The sequence below is a fragment of the Heloderma suspectum genome, chromosome 7, assembly GCF_057233095.1.
Source record: "Heloderma suspectum isolate Gila_16-S chromosome 7, 16-S_ref, whole genome shotgun sequence".
NCBI classification, from domain to species: domain Eukaryota; kingdom Metazoa; phylum Chordata; class Lepidosauria; order Squamata; family Helodermatidae; genus Heloderma; species Heloderma suspectum.
The window spans coordinates 54377328-54395328 of NC_139464.1; the positions used below are offsets into that span (position 1 = coordinate 54377328).

General features: G+C 44.6%; 1 protein-coding gene across 2 annotated transcripts in view; it reads left to right on the forward strand.

The window, feature by feature from the left end:
* The window catches only part of LOC146339813 (uncharacterized), a 44304-nt gene extending 35752 nt beyond the window's left edge, over nucleotides 1-8552 (forward strand). For both annotated transcript variants that reach the window (XM_084810287.1, XM_084810286.1), the window contains 2 exons: nucleotides 6754-6815; nucleotides 8121-8552. The gene's annotated coding sequence lies outside the window, so the exon portion shown is untranslated. The remainder of the gene's footprint in view (nucleotides 1-6753; nucleotides 6816-8120) is intronic.
* Nucleotides 8553-18001: the final 9449 nt, after the last annotated feature.

The window sequence follows — 18001 nt, forward strand, 5'->3', positions numbered from 1 at the left end:
AATGGCAGTGGCATAGGGAAAATGGATGGTGATATGACATGATCTCTGGCCCCAGAGAGGTGGCAAAAGACAGCAATGATACCAGCCTGGGCATGAGATCTGGGAAGGGATCAAAGGCCAGGAACCAAGACTAAGAGCATCAAGTGGATGCATGTGGGCAACAGAGTCTTGCACATTTCTTTTTCTTCCTCTTCACGCCCCTCCAGCTTGATTCCTAACTTAATCTGAATCCTCCCCTATGCCCCAATCCTGACATGTTTTAACAAACCCAGAATAATGTTCAGAGCTGGAGCTCAGCCTAAGGGCTTCCTCGCACAGAGCTTTCATTCTGCTATTGAGATGGCTCACTCGCAGAAGTTTGCACGGGCCATTTAGATGACGTCATGAACCTTCAGGGCATCTCCTGCACTAAATGACCGTTATTCCATTTCTTAACAGATCAGAGATAATGAGCTATCCAATTACAGTGCTTGAGTTCCACTTGAGTTCCCTCCATGGAAAAGGAAAAACCACAAGAAGAGGAACTAGACCAATGAAACATATCGAAGACTCAGATAAGGGGGAGAAAGAGGAGGAAAGGGGAGGGAGGAAAGGAAGCGTGTGTAAAAGGAGTCCGTTGTGATCCTGCATTTAAAACAGAAGCAGAAAGCCCTGTTTTAAATGTGGGATTTTAGGCTGGTGTAGAGATGGTCTCAGTTTCCCATTCAGAGCCAGCCCCGCCATACAGCAGAGTAAAATTACCTGCTTCAGACTTCACCGTTGGAGAGGGAGGCGGGTGGGGAATAGATGAAAGCAGGAATTGGTGTCTGAATGGTGCAGCAATATTTTTTTTTACAAATGTTGGACTTAGCAGGGGAGAAGGCATTTGGGCTTCACTTCATGCAGCGGGGGCGGGGGGGGGGCTGGCACTGTTCCCATTTATCAGAGAGACTGATTTTCAGGATGAACCACATAAAGATTTTTAAAAGCACCTTTCCTAAGAGGATCATACTGGTTCTGCTCTGCCATACAGATGAACACAGAACCATATGCATTCTGTGAAATCATAAAACAGACTACACATTTATATATGTCAAACAATGCAGTGTATTTTTGCAGAGTTATGGTACAGGAGAACAAGCTTTAGATTAATCTTGGTGGGTTATTTGACTTTGTTATAGTGACCTTCCATAATGCAAGCTGACGATTCAGCTGTTCACATCTATCAGTGTCGAGCTTAATAAATCCAGTCATCAGGCCAGGACTGCATTTTAATTGTTGCTTTAATTAGGTGTAGGTTCTTGTGGTACTCACTGTATTTTATCTGTGGTATCAACCCCCCCTCCCCCAACTATGGGGCCATCCATAAAGTATGCCTCACTTTTACGTGGCTTTTAACCTCCCCTCTGTATCTCAATTTATCCTGCGCATTATTTGTAACCTCTTTTCTACTTCCTCTCCCCGTCTTGCTCCATGACATATTTTGTGCATGGTCCCTAGAAAGCTTCCAAGGTATCTTTTCATTCTACTCATTAATGACATAGTCTATTAGGGTTTCATTTGAGCCCTAGAAACCAGATTTTCAGTGGTAAGACTGAACATCAGAACAAATATGAGAAGATGACTATTTTAATACATACATATCTGCTTTTGAAACACTTCTGCAAATGCTTCTTCCAAACATGTTAATGTTTCGAAATCTAAAGCAGCATTCCCCAATCTGTTGCCCTCCAGACATGCTGGATTGCAGGTCCCACCATTCCTAGCCAGCATGGGCAGTGGCTGTGCTGGCTGGGAATAATGGGAGTTGTAGTCCAACACATTTTGAAGTTGCCAGGTTTGGGAAGGCTGATCTAAGAGGACTTTCAGGAATACAGGATGGAAGCTATCTGATACTTGCCCAAAGGAATAAAATTCTCCCCCAACAACTGATCTGCCTAGGTACAAGACAGCAGATGGGGATACACATTCTCATCTGCACTTCATGACAGACAGATATGTTCATCCACAATGATGCAGTACAGTGTGGACAGGGCTCACTTTAGAGGACACCTTCCATATGTGCATTGCTGTGCGTGTCAGCCTTCCCAAACTGGCGCCCTCCAGTTATGTTGGACTACAAGTCCCATCATCCCCAAGCAGCATTGGTGGGCACCAGGTTAGGGATGGCTGATGTATGTTGTATGCAGATGAGCATCAGCCTCTGATCTACAAAAGCAATTCCTGACCCAGCAATGGAATCTGCACATAGAATCCCAATGGCATACTAGGATCTCCCTGCTAGATCAAGTAAATGTGTCTTTCATGAAGGCTGATAGGGGGAGGCAGCTTTCACTGCTAGATCAATAGAATAATAAGCACTGGTGTTTATTTTAAACCATGATTTGCTGGAATCTTAAGATGATGGAGGGATCCAGTCATGGATGGAGTCCCCGCTTTCCTAGATGAGAAAGTCCACAGTTTGGGGGGTTACTGTGTACTCTGTGCAGATGCTGGATTCTCATATGGCTGTTATCTATCAGTGCATTGTATAATCTTCATCTGGTTAGATGACTGAAGCCTGAAACCTTTCCTGGAACAGAGGGACAAGGAGCTTTTCTACACGAGACTGTTAATCGCTGGATCTACGTTTGGTTTTGTTGTAGAATTGAAATCCGAGCTCTACACAAAGAGCTTTCCTTTTCCTGCTTTTCTTCTGTATAACCTCTAGGTGGTGCTGTGCTATAGTGGAATATCACAATTGCACAAGTAGGAAAAAAACTTTTCTTTCACTTTCAGAAATAATACCCCATTTTCCTTGCTCTAAAAAACCTGGGAAAGTGCTATTAAAAACAGAAGCAAAACTGGAGGATTATGACCTTATCTGAAGAACCTATAAACAACTATGAGTAAGTAGGGATGTCATGGGAGTCCAAGAGGGGGGAGGAGTATGGCAGACTCCCCTCTACTTGCCCTCCCAGACTGCAGTCTGCGGATCACAAGCACGGTGGTCCCTGCTCCCTCACTGAGCTGCCATTTTGCACAAAATGGCAGCTTGTCAAGGGAGTGGGCAGCCGCACACCGCTTGCCGGGTGCCCATGGACCAGCCAGCACCTTGCATGGTGCAGCAAACAGGGTCGGGTGGCCAGCGGGGGTCCATTAAGCAGCTCACAAGGCAGACCTGAGTGAGCTCACCCATCCCTATTAAGGAATCATGGGTACACAATAAATGCCTTGTGTAGAAAAGCTCTTAGCAATCATCCAGTCTTCTAAGGCTGCAAAACCTACTTTCTTCCAAAAAGTGACATAGGGTGTGAATTGGTTTTGGTCCAGCGCAACTATTTTTAATCACAACCACCAGTGCAATCAAATCTAATTAGAAAACAGCATTAAGGGCCCATCCCAGCAATTAGGACATTTCTTTCTATTAACATAAACAATAAAAATGAGAACTACAGTAAAAAGCTACCGTTATTGCCAGGAGGGAGATAACTTCCTGACAACATTTGAATCCATTCCAAAATCTGTTTTCTACAAGCTCTGTGCTATGGTGAACTTAATTAAGGTTGAACTTAATAACATTTATTTCACATTAGCGTACACCAGAGCTAGTCTGAACATTTGGCTTTCTGCTCACACCAGTAGTTTTTGAGCACACAGTAGGAGGTCTGCCTATTTCACTGTTTAAACCATTAATTTTGATAAAAAGTGTTTGTCAGCTGGGTTTCAAGGTTACCTAAGAATATCACCCAAGCAATGAATTCTCCTGAATGAAAAGGGAAATAGTCTCATTTGTCAGTCACATTTTGTATTGTCTCTTTCTTTCAAGGCCCTCAGACTAGCTATATGGCAGCAGACACATTTTTAAAGCCCCGCTCTGCAACAATTCCATACAAAGCATTAGGATACATGGCAATGGCCATAGGTCAGGGGTGTCAAACCTCAGGCCCAAATCCAGCCTGCCTGGGGTCCCAAACGTGGCCCTCTGAGTTTCCCCAAATGGCTACGTCCCTTTCCTCTGCCTGCCAATCCTTTGGTGGTTTCCTGGCTTTGACATGTTTTTCCCTCATTCTAAAAAGTTGAAATGTTTTCTCTAAGGCTCAGTTACTGGCACTAAGAGGTTTAAGCCAAAAATACGCTGGCATTTTTGGTGCTTTTGGCCTCACTCCTGTTGCCTTTGGTTCCACCCACCACTGGCACGCAGCCCCCAAGAGCTTCTCCGAAACTGAATTTGGATCTCTGCTGAAACAGCTTCAATGCCCTTGCCGCAGGTGATCGACAGTGGAGGCTGGTGGCTCTGATGTCAGTGGGGCAGCGAATCTGCTTTGGGTTTCAGTCAGAACCAGTCAGAACTCTAAAAGAGCTATCCAAGGTGTGGATAGCTCCTTTAGAGCTCTGACTGGTTCTCACTGAAACCCAGAGTGGATTCACTGCTCCACTGACATTGGAGCCACCAGCCTCCATTGGTGATCAATGGCGGGGGGGCGGGGGGGCTGTCCTCAGAGATATTCCAGGCCACTTCCTAAACATCCAGCTTTCCTTTAAGAGAGAGAGAGAGAGAGAGAGACTGTAGTGCTTTTACTTGTGGAGATAAATATAAGAAAACGCACGCAGGCAATATATTATCCAATTGCTCCCTAAATAGTCATGTAATTAAATCATGTAAAAATGATTATGCTATCTGCATTAATTTCTGGTTATTCTGCAATAATTGCTCACCCCAACAACAAAAACCCTTTGGCTACAAGGCTGGGGAGAATGAGCAAGGGTCTGCTTTTTAGAGCAAATATGTGCAGTAGGGGAGGGGAATCATTCCAAAGCACACTGATTCGAGCGTCATCATCATCATCAGGAAGAGCTTTTAAAAAGTGGTTGATTTGGTTCCCATTTCAATGTCAGAAACATTATTAATAATTTCCAGATATTTCAGGTGTACGAAGCACTTCACAAATGAGACTGCATGTTACATTGCACATAGGCATGTTGCCAAAAATGGTCAAATTTTCTTCTCTCCTGTAACATTGCAAATCACTTACTCCATGTTGTAAATGTATGTTATACTGCCGCCATCCCCAGTAGCGGTAGCCAGAGTTGCTAGGGTGGGGTAGGGAAATGCTCCTAGCTGGTCCCATGGCCTGCCCACACTGTTACATTCTGCTGTGTCCCTCAACTGTAGAAAAGTGGTGTTGGCTCTGGGCTACAGCCACCAGCCTTCCTCACCTCCTCTTTCTAGTGCCCTGAGATCTCTCTCGCCATTCCAACCAGATTCTAACAGTACTCGGTACTGAGCACTTGATAGCTGAATCTCTGATGTCTGGACACCAGGAACACATTGCTGCCTTCAGCATCAGAGATTTCTCCAGACATTACCCATTTGTTTTCAAACCATTCTCCATGATCTAGAAACATGCTTTATAAATACAGAGAGAAAATGGAGATTCTCAGGATGCCATGTTCCATGCCATATACTGGAGTCTGCATTTGTCTGCACAACAAACTTGCAGCTGTGCAGAGCACTGTACTGGAGATAAGTCAGAGTTCTGAAGATATCGCCAGAAAACCACAAAGGATATAATATGGATGATTTATGTTTTACTTTGGACTTCAAATTCTTACATTGTTTACTCAGTAATCTTGCATATGTGCTTTCTATCCAAGAACCGAAGATTCCCAAAAGCCTTTGAAATATTACTATTAGGTGAGAGGTTAACATGGAACAGTACAAAACCACTTGGCTGGTTTGCAACCTTGCCAATGCGACATGGATCCTAAGCTGGAAAGGCACTTTATAGTTCAAACAATAATTAACTCATACGCTTGTATGGTTTTCCTCATGAATGAATTCTGCCAGAATTACAAGTGTAAGCACAGCCTTGGCACATACTTGAGTGAAGTGTACATATGTTTATTATGTGCAGCAACATTGTTGCAATCCAAAATTGCAGTTCAAATGATTAGAATTCTTAGCCTTCAGAATGTACATTTGGGAAACGTACATAATAGTCCTCATCATGGGAAGGCAGGCTCTAAATTTAATAGAGCCTATATATATAGATATAGATATATATTACAAAAAAAATAATTAAAACACAGTTTACAATTTTGTCTTTAAAAGGCTTGCAAACCAGATGACTCCCCCGCATCCCCAAAGATTTAGGCTGCCCACAGGCCTGTGGAAAGGGTATATCTTGGGATCTTAAGTTCAAAAAATGATGAGATAATATGAAGCAGGCTTTGGCAGTAGGCTTATTAACCCTTAGCAGGTATCTAGAGAAATCAGCCTCTGTCTACAGTATGTAGTGGAGGCTGGTGGCTCTGACTTCGGTGGGGCTGTGAATCCATTCTAGGTTTTGGTCGGAATCAGCCAGAACTCCAATGGAGCTATCCAAGGCACTGGACCTAGTTTGAGGATAGAGTTCAGAACCTTGGAGAGCTCCTTTACAGTTCTGGCTGGTTCTGACTACAACCCAGAATGGAATCACTGCTGCTCAGAAACTGGAGCCATCAGTCTCCGCTGACAGTATGTACGGCAAGAGCTGTAGGTCAGCTGATGCACTGCATATGGAAGGTCCAAAGTTCAGTCTGTGGCATCTCCAGGTAGGGCTTGGAAAGCCCCTGATGGGAATGCTGGGCAGCCACTAGTGTGTGTAGACAATGGGGGCTTCCAGGCAAAGCTTTTAGTGTGCAGCCGTCCTGCCTTATTCAGGGCAGGGCGGTCCTGTCCAGGTGACATAATCTTCATTTTGTAAACCTCCTGCCTTTCCCCACAACGTCTCCCATCTTTTTTCTTACCAGGAAAAAAAGAAGAAGAAACCCATTAAGAAGGAAAAGACAGAATAGCTGCACGATGCCTTTTGGTGAGTTGCACTAGGAGCCCTCTGTTGGGAAGCAAGCACCCAATCCTTAACTAGATGGACCCATGTTCTGACTCATTAAAGGCAGTTCTCTATGTTCCTAGGAAAGGGATGCTCTTATGCAATATGGAGCACTATCCTTTGCCATTTTTTTCTCTTTTCACTTGGCAGGCTGAACAGGGGAATGAGATCCAGCCCTCTTCAGACTAGGGTTACCACCTTTTCTCTCTTTCCCTGTTCCTGTGTTTTTAGCAGTAGCTGGACATGCAGAAATTAAGCAGAGGTGGCCATTTCTGGCATGAAAATAAAGTTACAGGAAAAACTTGATGTGTTTTAATTTCTTCATGTGAGGCAACCCAATTTCAAACAAGAGCAACTTTTAGTCTAGGAATGTTGACCGACACCAGTTCCCTGTCAATGCTGGCCTAAAGACATTTTCACACTTGAAGGAAAAAGTAAACAATGACAACCCTTCCACCGCTGTTCTTAAAAAAAACCCTTCTAGTGGCAGGAGGGCAGGGCAGGGTGGTGGAGTATGTTGTTGGACGCTACAGGTGACTGTCACACCCATTCAATCTTAGCCTATACAGCTCTCACAGTTGTGATGAGAGCCCTACCTGGGGGAGAAATTTCATTTATCTAGCAACATTTTGAGGGTGTAGAAAATTCCCCTGCAATGGATGTGCTAAAATGACAAATATCATCTGGATTCTGCAAAACCATCCCACTAACTAGGAAAATCTTTATCTGGCCAGGGCCTAGGGCCCAACTGAAGGGGCTACCTGTGCTGAAAAAAAGAAAAAAGCCCAGCTCAGCTCATACTTTCTGAGCAACTGTATAGCAGCTGAAAGTGGGCTGAGCAGTCACATGGACCCAATCTACAGCCTGATGCTACTGCACCTCACACAGGGGCATGGCACATGACATAACCCCCAAACTGTATCAGTCTCAGATTTTCTTGCCATAAAAACCGTATTTTAGTAAAGTCCTGTTGTGACGGATTTTCCACTTACCACGACTTCCCTGCATTTTGAGTCTCAGTGTGTCCTAAAGTTGCGGTGCTACCCAGGGGGAGAAGGAGTGGCTTCAGCACTGCAAGAAGGAATGGAAAGTTGTGTTAGCCAAGGCTGGGCCGGACAGCAATGGGAGGAGTTAACTCTTCCTGTTGGCTTCATCCTCTGCTGACCACCAGGTTCTGGTTTGTTTGTTTGTTTGTTAATGCGCACCTGTGCATCATCGCACTTTCTAATAAGCTTAATGAATGAGACACATTCTCTCCTTTGTCCATTTTTATTTCTTTGTCTCAAGGAACAACTAGCTGGCATGGATGTCAGAGGTCTGCTCAGAAGTAAATCACATTCTCCTCAATGATGCTTACTCCTGAGAAAGTCAGCATGTTGCTTTGGGATACCTTAAAAAAAAAAATCTCCATGCATCATTGCAGCATCGCACCTGTGAAGGCTTAATGAATGTCAGAAAGAAAGAAAGAAAGAAAGAAAGAAAGAAAGGAAAGAAAGAAAGAAAGAACTTGCTGATGTCCCCAGATGGAGAGAAATTATTTACACATTCCTGCAATGTTGCTTTCCCTCCCCGCTCCCCCTGCCTTCCTGATTCTCTCCTTTGCCTCAAGGAACAACTAGCTGAAAATGTGCCGATAAACATGTCTTTGCAGCAGTAGTCACATTCTCTTCCATGAGGCCTACTCCTGAGAAAGCCAGCACGTTTCTTTTGGAAAGACTTAAAAAAAAATATCTCCACGCTTTCTCACCACGTTTAATGACTGTAAAAAAAAGGGGGGGGGGGAAGGAAACTTGTTGATGACGTATTGTTCAGTTGCAGGAAATAATGCCGTTTCTCCTGCTGATTTGCCCAGAGACAGCGGGTTTTCCCCTAGCTATATGTCACATTAGCTGGCAATGTGTGCCATGTGACGAGCAAGTCTGAAATGATGAAAATCTGGTTTTAAACTGAATTGCCTCAGAAAGTGTCTCATCATAAGTTGAATTGCAACCTGGGTGCAAAGGTGGTGCAATCACATGGCTGCTTCTCCACAGGCCAAACTCTACATGTTTACTCCATCCACATTCTCATTAGATCAGTTTGGTCATTTGAATTGTCTTCCCACTCAAGGGAGACAAGGGACAAGGAAATGAGATTTCTACGCCAAAGGGGTTTCATGGAGAGCCTCCAAGGGTGCTTCCAGACAAGGCTTTTATTCTGTAATTGTCTTGCCTCATTCATGGAATCCTATTGGGGGTCCAGATGATAGTATCTTCCATTTATAATCCTCCCATGTTTTACCTCCAATTCTTCTGCCCTTTTTCTTACTGCAGAAAACACATTAAAGAGAAAATGATGGAAGAGCTGCACAGTGCCTCCCCCTTCTCCTCCTTATTTAAGAAAAAGACTCAAGGCGTCTTACAACAGGGTGGTACCATATGAGCCCTCCATCTGGAAGCACCCGGATACTAGCCAATATCGCTGAAAGATAGTTAATGTGCTAACTTCTAGAGTGTTCCTAGGATATATAATGCCCTGGTATCTAAGCAATGTGATTCAGTAGATCATGAATGCTCACCCTTGCATGGGTGGGGTAGGTGCCAGTAACTGCATGAAGACCTAGCAGCTGTCACTCAAACAATGCTCCATTTTTAGTTGGGTGAGTAATTCCTGAGCTTCTGACAGAAACAAACATTGTCACTTAGACACAAATGTAGCCTATACTAGCCTGTCACACACTTGAGAAGTCTCATCCATGAGTAGTGAGCAATTGAGCTGGCTCATGTTACATTAGCTTATGTTTCAAACTATGGCAAAGTGCTCTAAAATGTTGACTTTGGGGAATTGTTCTGGGCAAATGTGTGTTAAGGCGTGAAGTAAAACATGAATTGTCTTCATCCCCTCTAGCTCAAATAGATGTCAAAAAATTAACCCCCACACATAACAACACCACCTGCTTTAGTGCCTGTTTAATAGCATATTCCTGAGGGTGAAAAGCAAAGGATAGGCCTGTCTAAAATTCCACAGGGATCAAATTATACACCAGTTCCTTTAGTGTTAAAAAACCGAGATCTCCAATGATTAAAAGGGAAGCGTAAGTGAGAAGAATGGTAGGAAATTAATAAAACGATTCAAAAGGGAATGTCACAGGCCTAGAAATAGTACAGGAGAGGGAAACAAAATCGAAGTGGTTCAAGCACCTTCTGTAGGAGGAGAGGCAGGGGTGGGCAATGTAGTGACCGCAGGCACCAGTTTGCCCCCAGACACCCACCTTGGTGTCCACCAAGAGACCCTACTCCCAGTTTTATTTTTAAAATATTTTATAGTGTCTTACTGGCAGCTGATATTGCTTCAAAGTAAGGTCAGAGCTTGTTGCTGCCATCTTAATTTCCCATGAATACCTCTGGACAGGTTACTTGTTCAGCCATTTTATGGTTGTGCTCAGAATAGTTTCTCAAATTTCCAAATGTGCCCACAGCCCCAAAAGGTTGCCAACCCCTGGGCTAAAATGTTTTTGGGAAACAAGTAAGGGTGCAATCTTATGTCCCCTAGACAGCATCTGGGGGACATAGGATATTTCATTTTCTGGGATCTGAGGTTGGAACCAGGGTTTGGACCTCAGAGCCCAGAAACTGTGCTCCCTGGCCCCTCCCCCTCCTCGTAGCCAGCACGGTTCTTCCCCATCTCCCCACTCAGAAACAGAGCACAGAGACGGGGGAAAAGGGGCAGTCCTGAGGGTGGGAAGCTGCTTATGTAGCTTCCTATGTACAGTGCGTCCTCCCCCCTCCCACTCCGAAGCTCCCTGTCTAGCCAAAAATGCAGGGTGGTGTCAGATATGGATCGTCCTTTCCCTTCACAATCAACATCACAATAGACAAAGCTTCAGGCTAGTACAACATTATTTTGCTAGAGACTAGCCTCTCTACAAATGCAGATTCATGGAAACTCTCAGACTGCCCTAGGCCCTAAACAACTAATCAACAATCTTTAAGCAGAGGAGACGAACCAGAGGGTAGAGAGTTGCTGGCAGTTTGGGTATGAGCCTCCCAGCCAAGCTTGCTTCACAGTGATGCAGCTCCCTTAGGGTGGCTCCCTCTTACATTCGCTTCCAAGAGAGGCTATCCAAGCGGAGCATCTGAGCCCTGCCCCTAACATTTCCCTCATAGCTTTGCAATGCACCCTAGCATCTCTCAAGTCACCCCTCTTCCTCCTCCTCCTCCGAAACTTGAGTACCTACAGTGGAGGGATAGGGCAGGGACTGAGTCTGGGCCATCTGTTTGTCAAGGCCTTCAGAGGAATCTCTCCCAGCATCTAGGCGCTCTAGGGAGGGTCCCTCCCCCATGCTTTGATCTATCAGTTCTAACTCTAACTCAGAATCGGAGCTGTCAGACATCTGAAAGGGCTGGGACTCATTCCTGACAGTTGACTGGAGCACAGAGGTGAGGATCGCTTCCATCCTGCATTGGATACTTGGCAGCCTCCGATTTCAGAGGCTGCCAACTATCAAGATAGGATTGTGCCCTAAGACATAACTAAAGGCTGAATAACCTGGGATAGGGAGTGCTTCCAGAAGAGGTTTTATTGTACAATCACACTTCTAAGTAGCCCTTCTGGTTTTTCCCATCACTTCTTCTGTCTGTTTTGTTTTGTTTTGTTACCAGTAGTTTTAGATCTTTCTGTTGGGCCATGTCCAGAAGGTGGTGCTGAGGGATTACTGTTTGACTCCACAGCCATTGGCCCATGTTGTCCCCCAGGGTTTTATCTTATTCCCCATGCTGTTTAATATTTCCATGAAACTACTGGAAGAGGTCATTTGGAGCTTTGGACTTAGGTGCCACCAATATGCTGATGCTCTTTGTCACCTAACACTAAGGAAGCAGTCGAAACCCTTGAACGTTGCCTGGGTTTGATAATGGTTTGATGAGGGTGAACAAGTTGAGGTTAAACCCAGACAAGATGGAGGTGTCATTGGTCAGTAGAAAGCCTGACCCAGGGACTGGGACTCAACCTGTTCTGGAAGGGGTTGTGCTCCCTGTGCAGGATCAGGTCTGTAGTTTGGGAGTGCTCCTTGGTCCTTCACTGTCCCTGGATCTCCAGGTGGTGGTAGTGACAGCAAGGAGTGCGTTTGCACAATTTCGCATGGTGCGCCAGCTGAGACCCTCCCTGAATTGGCCTGACATGGCAAAAGTTATTCTTGCCTTGGTTACATCACGTTAGACTATTGCAAAGCACTTGATGTGGGATTACCCTCGAAGAGTGTCTGGAAGCTTCAGCTGGTGCAAAATGCAGCTGCTAGGCTGCTAACCGGTGCTCATCATTGGGACCATATTACACAGGTCCTGAAAGACCTGCACTGGTTGCCAATTGCTTTCTGGGTGCAACTCAAGGTGTTGGTTTTAACCTTTAAAGGACTGCCCGTCTCACTATGGACCTACCCAGGTATTAAGATCTGCAGGAGAGGCCCTTTTGATGACACCATTACATGCAGAGACCCATTTGATGGGCACATGTGAAAGGGCTGCCTCCTGTGTTGCTCCGCAAACTGTGGAATGCACTCCCTCAAGAACGATGATTGGCCCCCACTCTCTTGGCCTTTGGAAAGGGTGCTAAAGACAGATCTTGCCCATTCAGCCTTTCAAAATGTGCAGTTTTAGTTTTTTCAGTGTTTCAGTGCTCTGTTTTTATTGTTTTAAATTGTTGTACACCCACTTGATGGTTTTAGCAGATAAGGTGGTATATAAATATCAATAATAAATAACCCATTAAGAAAAAAAGAAGGAATAGCTGCACAATGTCTTCTGAGTATTAGCACTAGTAACCCTCTGTCTGGAAGCATTCATTGTCTCCAGATCTCCACCCTCCCATTAAAGCAGTTAAAGGGGCTCCAATTCTGATTGAAGCAGTGGCACTGTGGGAGGGGGGATTCACCCTTTTCCCTCTGCTGTTAGCTCCATGATTGGAAAAAAAAATAGAGGGACAATATAGGAACTTGCATTTTTCTGCAGCAACACAAATAGAAGCTTCAGTGTGTGTGTGTGTGTGTGTGTGTGTGTGCGTGAGAGAGAGAGAGAGAGATCCTTAACACTTAAGCTGTGGATAATGGGAAACCTAGTTTTGGCTCTACCAGTTTTGAGGGTTGCTTCAGATGTCACCTAAAATAACCACATAATACAAGAGAAATGTTGACCTTTTTAATATACCTGTAAAAATGACAATATCTTTTTCTTACCTCAGGGTTGAGGCAGTGTTGTTAGCTACCAAATCATCAGATCATCTGACCTGGGTAGCCAAAGTGAAAGGGTAGCCATCTGGTCTGTATTAAATGAGCCCATCTGAGATCCATCTGTCTGTTTGTTGACTCTGTTGTTGCTTTTTAAAAGTTTATAGTCAATATTGGTCAAAACTTGCACAAATTTGAACTAGTTCATTTTGGTGCTTAGGGGTAGCTAGGTTTACTGGCAGCCTTAAGCCCCATATACCAGCAATCAAGTGACAGCAGTGGTATTTTGTCTTCAGCGGTCATGTATACATTTAAGGGAGGGTAAACTAGGGGTAATAACACCACTGCACAGGCTGAGTAGCATAACACTAATGGGATTTAGTTTTGTATATGGTGATAATTTCCATCACAGCTGGTCTGGAACTCTCTTTAACATGACATTAAGAATAGATACTGCTCAAAACCACTGCATTTCTTGATTGTGTAAGCACCTCTGACAGATGTTAATACTGCCACTGTTGTATCTACGTTCAAGAACTGGTTGAAAATATGAGGCCGAAGTGTGGCAAAATAGGGCTGTTGGAGTCAATGTGACCTGTTTGGCCAGGTCACTCCACCTTGAAAATCTTCCCACACCACATGTCCCACAGTGGGAACTACTACCTACTTGTGTACTTTCAGAAATCTGCCATTAATTATGGGCATCTAACTAAATTAGCACTGAATTCTTCTTTGGGGGAAAAAGCTGGCCCCATGACATTCAGAGTAATATTACTTAAGATGGGAATAAATGGGACAGAAAGTAGTGAACAAACAAGACAAGGAATGTAGAGCAGAGAGTCCTTGGCCCTCTTCCCAGATCAAAAAGCTGAGGAAGAGTTTTTGAGTACTATGTAATTACAGATGATGATGCAACTCAGGTAATCAGTGTGATGATTATGTCATCATCTCCTTCTTCCCCTAGTCTTCCCCTAGTTCATTAGAAGCTTTCGCCCAGCCTTCCCCAACCTGATGCCCTCCAGATGTGCTGGACTACAACTCCCAGCATCCTCCAGCCTGGCTGGAGATTCTGAGAGTTGTAGTCCAACACATCTGGAGGGCATCAGGTTGGGGAAGGCTGCTTTAGCCAACCCCTTTCTTGCTGAACACCATTTCTTTCCATATTGGAAGAGCCTGCTGAATCAAGCCAAGGGTCTCCATATCCCAGCATCCTGCTTCCAACGGTGGGCAGGCAGATGCTTCCTGAAATCCCATAAGCAGGGCATGAAAGCAACAGCCTCCCCCATTATTTGCACCCCAGCCACAGGTATTCAGAGGCATACTTACTCTGAACATAGAGGTTCAACTTGGCTATCTGGGCTAACTGAGTTGTATAGTGATTAGAAGTGTTGGACTGGGACTCAGGAGATTGGGGTTCTAGTCCCCATTAGGACATGAAGCTCACTGGGTGACTTTGGGCCAGTGACTTACCTACCTCATAGGGTTGTTGTGAGGCTAAATGGAGAGGAGGAGGATCATGTAAGCCATCCTGGGTTCCTTGCAAGAGGAAAAAAGGTGGGATATAAATGTAATTAATAAATAAATAATGGCCACTGACTGGCCTATCTTTTGAAATCCTTCTGAGCCAGTGACCCTTGCAGAAGCAGACTGCATAACTGAATTACGTGTTATGCAAGGAAGTCCTTTTTACTTTTGGATCTACTGTTAGCCAATTTCATTGGATGACCCTGCACTATAGTATCATGAGAGAGGGAGAAAATGCCTCTCTCTCTCTCTGTTTCTCTGCACCATACATAATTTTATAAGCCTATCTACCATGTCCCCCACAGCCATCTTTTGTTTTCAACCAAAGAGCCCCAAAACAGGGCAGGCCACAAGGGTAGGCATGGTTGGGCACCTGCCGAAGGCCCACACCCCAGCAAGGGCCCACTGACAAGAGCCCCCTGGAGCTGCGGCTCCTCTTCACTGCTTGTTCACCGGCCTCTCGCTCTGGCCCGGCCAATGGCGGTGGTGAGGAGGAGGAGCAGCAGATGCCCCTGCCTCCTTGTTCACCAGCTGTCTGCCTGTCAAGCGAGCAAGTGGTAGCAATGGTGAGAACGAGGAGGAGCAGCAATAGCAGCTGGTGACAATGGTGGGGAGAAGGTGGACTCACTGAAGGAGCGGCCCGTGGAGGGTGTCTTGTCCAAGGGCCCCCAGAAACCTGGAGCCAGCACTGCCCCAAAGCACGGGGGCCTTTCCTTGTACGGAAGGTGCTACTCGCTTTGACTTCCTTTTTCCACACCCTTTCTGGTTCTGATATTCTTTTTTGAGATGGGGAAGCTGAGCAGGACATGATTCCAAATCCAGATTATATAAAGGCATTATGATACTGGCTGTTCTATTTTCAACCCCTTCCCTAATAATCCCTGGCTCGGAATTTGCCTTTTTCATCACTGCTACAGACTGAGTTTATGCTATCGCTGAGCTGCTTATCACAGCCTTCAGTCTCTTACTCAGATGAGCACCCCATTCAGCCCCGCCAACCCATTCTCCATGTATATATGGGGCTCCTTCACACAGAGCTTTTATCCTGCAATTGAGATTGCTCCTTCATGGAAGTTTGCGGGCTCGTAGGGGGAGGGAAGGGGGTGGGGGGAAAGGAAGCACGTGAAAAAGGGAGTTGTTGTGATCCTGCATTTAAAACAGAAGCAGAAAGCCCCGTTTTAAATGCAGGATGTTAGGCTGGTGTAGTTGGGAATTTGGTTTTGCCCAGTGTGCATCACTTTAACATTTTACTTGCATTGAGAGGGTTCTACACTTAAAAGGCAGCCTCAACATAATTAAAAGTAAAGTATGTACATAAATAAAATAAATAAATTTACTATTTTATTGTTCTGGTAAGAAAAAAAAGCAGAAGAAACAGTGGGAAAACATGGGAGGGTTACAAATGGAGGACAACAATGTCTGGAAACCCTCCCCTTCCCCTGTAAAATTCCATGTTTGTGACAGGATGATTGCAGGATAAAAGCCTTGTTTGGAAGCACCCTTTCTCAATACCAAGTGTTCCAGTTCCCTGTCTTGGAACTGAGGCTTCTGGCAATTTTCATTACCTTACATTATACATTACATTCCTCTCCAAATTTCCTTTTCACATGCAGTTTCTCTTTCTGTCCTTTGGTCTTTTTAAGTGGCTATCATTTGTTTCTCTTCGCTTGTTACCAAATTCTACACTACTGCCACTGTGGGGGGACTGAAATATTTGTGCCACAGCTGCTGCAACAAATGGCTGCTTCTCTTCCTGCAAGATGCAGCATAACTGCAGATGCTCAAAACAACGGGACTGCTTCATTGTTGCCTGCTCCAACTGCTTCTGTTTGGAAATTGCCATACAGACACAAACATACTTTCCCCTGGGACAGCCACTTTAGGGAAACCACTTCGGGTGGCTATGTGTCCTCTTTTACAGAGGACAGTCCTCTATTTTGAAGGCATCCTCTACTTGAAGGGTTGTGCAGTCCAAGTTCACTATGAAGATAAAGAACTCTCAGAAGGAAGAGCTGGTCCTTCAAGTTGCCCATCAACAGTGAGCAAGGCATACAGGTCATCTAGTCAGAGTCTTCCACGCTATCGTGAGATGTATTTCTATTTAAATTACGGTAATTATTTCTAAATGTGCATCTATACATATAAATCAGCACATACAAATTTTATGCAAATTGGTGTCCTCTTCTGTCCTCTTTTTTTGGTAATGCATGTCTTCTTTTGGAGTGATTCACAAGTGGCCCTCCTAAACTGAACAGGCCTCTCCCTGAGGCATGCAAAGCACAGCAAAAGGGTGGCTGGATGAATAGAGGCTAACTAGCTCATCTAGATAATGGCCTATTGATTATTCTATGCAGAGATTTAATTTTTCCAGTATGCCAAAAGTAGGGTGGCCTGATGAAAGAGGGGGTAGGGCTTCTGCACCTTTAATAGTTGTGAAGAAGAGGAATTTCAGTAGGTGCAGCTGCACTATTAAAGGTGCAGGAGCCCTCTCCTCTTTTTCACCTGGCCATCCTACATTAGATAGGCCTGACTCTGCTTCTGTAGTTAATGCAACTGCAGGGCAAAACTATTGTGTATGCTCAGGTAGTATTTCTCTAACCGAGTTCACAGATCTGTCAGCAATATAACTGGAGGTTTCACAGATAAGTGAAATAGAATAGCAATGCTCAGCAGGGCAGATGCTTTTCATTTCTACCAAAGCATGGTACACATTAAAATTGTGCCATGGGAGCTAGCATTACCTTCCCTTTAGAAAGTAGAAAACACCGATTTGAGTTCCTTGCTGAAGGTCACCCTGCTGTAGTATGCTGCTATGGCAGAGACAGGAATAAAACCAATGTCATATGACTCAGCCCCAAGCTTTAGCTGCTAACTAGACCCAGTTTCATTTGCCGCAGGGCAGGGAGTGGAGAGAGATGGATCTGAGAGAGGAAAGCTTTGTTCAAAGTCTATAGATTTGTTCATTTGGCATGTACATTTGATTGCTTCATCCAAGTGGCCAAGTGTCTTATCTAGCTAAACTTTGCCCTTAGTAAAAACGTCATTATATCCAGTCACAGCATAACTATTCTCATTCAAGACAGAGGCAAAAACTAAAGGCAGACACGTGTTACAAAGCTCACAACCATTTGTCAGAATATTTCTCCTTTCCCTGTGAAAATTCTTTGATCAAAAAAGCCTGCAGAAATTTCCCTTTCATTACCCTCAGGTATTTTTAGACTCTCTGGCCAGGTATTTTTAGACTCTCTTCAGAATGTGTTTATAAAACAGAATTGTTCTTTCCCTTCGGCTGTGAGTTGCAGACGACCCATCTTAACTCACTCAGTTCACAGAAATTTCTCCATAAACTCCTTAAGAGATGAGGAGAATGCAGGATCTTATGGGTCAAGTGGCTGCCTATTCACTACCGGGCCAGGTTTAAGATTTTCCTACTAGCGTATGAAAC